Source organism: Globicephala melas, chromosome 7 (assembly GCF_963455315.2).
Source record: "Globicephala melas chromosome 7, mGloMel1.2, whole genome shotgun sequence".
Lineage (NCBI taxonomy): Eukaryota > Metazoa > Chordata > Mammalia > Artiodactyla > Delphinidae > Globicephala > Globicephala melas.
The window spans coordinates 62423093-62427413 of NC_083320.1; the positions used below are offsets into that span (position 1 = coordinate 62423093).

General features: G+C 40.4%; 1 non-coding gene across 1 annotated transcript; it reads left to right on the forward strand.

The window, feature by feature from the left end:
* The first annotated feature begins 1949 nt into the window (after positions 1-1949).
* On the forward strand, positions 1950-2084 carry LOC115851130 (small nucleolar RNA SNORA70). The gene has a single exon (XR_004038628.1). It is a non-coding gene; the product is annotated as a small nucleolar RNA SNORA70 (small nucleolar RNA).
* The last annotated feature ends 2237 nt before the right edge of the window (positions 2085-4321 follow it).

Sequence of the window (4321 nt, forward strand, 5' to 3'; positions counted from 1 at the left end):
ATTTATTTCTCTTTTTCAGAATTATTGTGGCTATCCTAGTTCCTTTGCTTTCCCATAGATTTCCTATATATATCAAAAATCCCGCTGAGATTATGACTGGAATTGCATTAAACCTGTAGATCAATTGGCATCTTTACTGAGTCTTCCAATCCTTGAATATAGTATGTCTCTCCATTTACATAGGTCTATTTTAAAACCAGTGTTATAAAGTTTACAGCATACAGTTCCTGGAAATATTTTACAAGATTTATACCTAGATATTTCATTCTTGGGGGCTGCTGTAAGTGGTATTGTGTTTTAAATTTCAGTATCTAATTGTTTATTGCTGCTAAATGAAAATATGATTGACGTTTGTCTTTTGGCCTTGTAGCCTGTGATCTTGCTAAATTCACTTTTTAGATCTAGGAGGTTTTTTATAGATTCCCTTGGGATTTTCTACACATTGTCTATGAAACAGTTCTATTTTTTCCTTCAAACCTGTGTGTATTTTTTTTCTTGCTTTATTTCACTGGTTAAGGGTTGTTCTAGTATTATGTTGAATTGGCGTGGTGAGAGTGAACATCCTTGTAATGTTTCTGACCTTAGAGGGAACACATTCAGTCTTTCATCAGTTAGTATGATGTTAGCTGTAGGGTTTTTTTTTTTTTTTTTTTGAGCGTGCCTTTTCTCAATAGATTGAGAAAGAACTCATCTATTCCTAGTTTGCTGAGAGTTTTTATCTGGGATGGATGTTGAATTTATCAAATATTTTTTTCTGCATCAGTTGATGATCATGCGTTTTTTTGGCTATTAATATAGTGGATTACATTTCTTCTTTCCTAATATAAATAAGCAATGATGTAATTACCCTATAAACACTGCTTTCACTGTATACCACAATTTTTGTCATATTTTTATTTTAATTCAATTCAAAATATTTTCTGATTTCCCTTAAGAGTGTTTTCATTTCTTCAGATATATACCCAGGAGTGGAATTGCTGGATCACATGGTAGTTCTATTTTCAGTCTTTTGAGGAACCTCTGTACTGTTCTCCATAGTGGCTGTACCAATTTACATTCCCACTAACAATGTACAGGGTTCCCTTTTCTCCATATCCTTGCCAACATTTGTTATTTGTGGTCTTTTTGATGAGAGCTGTCATATCTTTTTACAGAGTAAATTACTTCACGCTGGGAACTCTGCTATCCTTCATTTGTGCATTTTAAAAATATACATTTAGTGATATTAAATTTTGTCATATAGGTATTGATCTATGTCCTTTTGGTCCATTGTATTTCATGTGTTAATTGTTTTAATGTATACAATTGTAATAATTGATAATCCCTTGTTTTAATGTATCTTCAACCAAGTCATTGTTCAGAACATTGACTAGGTTAAGACTAAGAAAAGAACCTTGTAAGAATTTATAGAAGATCTATAGACTTATTCATTCGTCTATCACATTTTATTAAATGCCTACTTCTTTATGCCAGGTACTTTCTAATGCCCTGGAGATACGGAGACAAATAAAATAAAATCTGTTGACAGAGATCCAGAAAACAATGTGTTTTGGTACATCAGTGAATGCACCTAACTACTAAATCAATGCAAATTTTTTGAGCCTGGGTAAGGCTTTGTGTTGCATAGAGAAGACATAGCAGTGAACACGTTAGTGACAATCCCTTCCATCATAGAGTTGCTGGTCTTATCTGTATTATCACATTGCCTTGGTTTCTCCATTTTGCCTACCAAACTATTATGAAAGACTTTGACACATGACTCTCTGAAATCCCTAACTAACATCAGTTATCTATCTCTGATCTACCAATATAGATGCCCTATCAGGAAAAAAAAAAGAGGTTAATTTGTGAAACTTGCTCTGAGTTATCTCCAGTTTCTTTTCTAAGTGCTAATCAACTCTATGTTTAAGCCAGTTTGGGTGCGCAGTGGTTAAGAATCCACCTGCCCTTTGCAGCCAGTTAAGCCGACTGTGCTCTTTTCCCCATGGGGGCCCGGTGTGCAATGGCTGCAAACAGCAGCCTCCTTGGTAGTGTATGCAGCTTGTTGCCTGTATGGGTTGCCCTAAGGGACCTTGGAGACAGCCCTTTCCAGTGGACATTAATGACTGGCATGCTGTCCCCAATCTAGGCTCCAGACAGGTATGCGTGGTGCCTTTGGAAAGCCCCAGGGCACAGTGGCCAGGGTCCACATTGGCCAGGTCATAATGTCCATCCGCACCAAGCTGCAGAACAAGGAGCATGTGATTGAGGCCCTCCGCAGGGCCAAGTTCAAGTTCCCTGGCCGCCAGAAGATCCACATCTCCAAGAAGTGGGGATTTACTAAGTTTAATGCAGATGAGTTTGAAAACATGGTGGCAAAAAAGTGGCTCATTCCAGATGGCTGTGGGGTCAAGTACATCCCTAATCGTGGCCCCGTGGACAAATGGCGGGCCCTGCACTCGTGAGAGCCTTGGCGCTGCCCCCTCCCTACCTATTCCCACCAATAAACTCTACTTTCTTTTCCCTGTTAAAAAAAAAAAAAAAAAAAAAAGAATCCACCTGCCGACACAAGGGACATGGGTTTGAGCCCTGGTCTGGGAAGATCCCATATGCCGCGGAGCAACTAAGCCTGTGCACCACAACTACTGGAAGCCCGTGTGCCTACAGCCCGTGCTCTGCAACGAGAGAGGCCACCGCAATGAGAAGCCCCCGCACAGCAACAAAGAGTAGCCCCCCTCACCGCAACTAGAGAAAGCCCGAGGGCATCAACGAAGACCCAACGCAGCCAAAAACAAACAAACAAACAAACAAACAAATAAATAAAAGAAAAAGCCAGTTTGTGTTTTCTGGAGCTTGACATCAGCTAATGGAAATAATCTAGAGCCTAGTTTTTCCTTTCAAAAAGCAAGCTGTTTGTTTATCTTTATCTTAATTCCTCTACCAACTTAAACTTCATCCAACCTATTTTCCCTCTTGGTAGACCACCCTCTATCTTCTGTTGTCCATGTCTTCTGGTGTTAGACTTTAGCTCCTCCTTTTCCTGTGGTTATAGTCTCACTTACCTCTCTTAGAAGCTTTCTGGAGTGAGGAGGTGGGTAACCAAAGTCAGAGCAATTGATCTTTAGAGAGAGTGGAGGAAAGAGAGAACCAGAAGATGAATCCTGGTGCTGTTGTCTGTGCTTAGGCCTTATTTCGAATGTAGATGTTTGGTATTAGACTGATGTTCATTAGTGGTATACACACTCTTGGTTCAGCTGTGTTTCAAGGCTAGGAAAAGTGGATGCATATGGAACCAATGGCAGAAAGGATTTATTTCAGGACACAGAATGATTTGAACAGAAACTTACATTTTCAAAATATGATCGCTCCTGTTCCTATTATGGGCACTTTCTCAGTGCCCCTGAAATCCAGATGAAACTCTAAACATGGAAAAGTAGTTACTGTTAAAGCCAAAAGCTCTTCTTTCCTCTCTTGTAATGACAGCATGATAATCTGTATACATGGGAGCTGATGAATACCTTCTCCTGTTGGATTCCAGTAGCAGTAACTTCAAAAAGTTCTGGTAAATCAGTCTCTTTTCCATGACAGATATAACCGCAAGATATTTTAAAACAACACAACAACAGCTATAAGAACAAGAGCAGCAGCAACAAAACCCAGTCTCCTGCAAAATCCTGATTCCACATCTAAGCTGTGCAAACTCAATACTTCCAAATAATTGCCTTACACTGTCCTCCCTTTCTCTCTCATTTCACAATACAGGACTTTCGCACTAAAATCAATCATTCTTTGTCTCAGCTTATGTTTTGCTATGTACAGGAGTTAGAATTGTTCTGGACAGTTAATTAGCCATAAATCCTTCTCTAAAACATAGAACCTGTCAGCTGTTTTTGTAAACCCGCTATGTTCCATTTTGCTTCAGTGCTTTTTTTATAAACCTAATTGTGTCAAGGCACTGACATATTTATTGCTCACCTTTTCACCCTTTATGCTGATCCCTGGCTGCCCACCGGGCCCTTTGAATCGATCAAAACCACTCCCCTTGTGTAAGAAAAGTCACATTTACACTAACAATGGGAATCCATAGCCATGTGTTGCTTCAGCGTGGGTCACCGGGAGCACATCAAAGCAAAGGCTGTAACTTGCTTGGATCCCTCTTGAGTTTTTACTTTCCCGGTTTCACATACAGAGGCACATGGCTGGGTTGGGTCTTCGTTGCTGTGCGCGGGCTTTCTCTAGTTGCGGCGAGCGGGGGCTACTCTGCGTTGCGGTGCGCGGGGCTTCTCATTGCGGTGGCTTCTCTTGTTGCGGAGCATAGGCTCTAGGCACGCGGGCTGCAGTA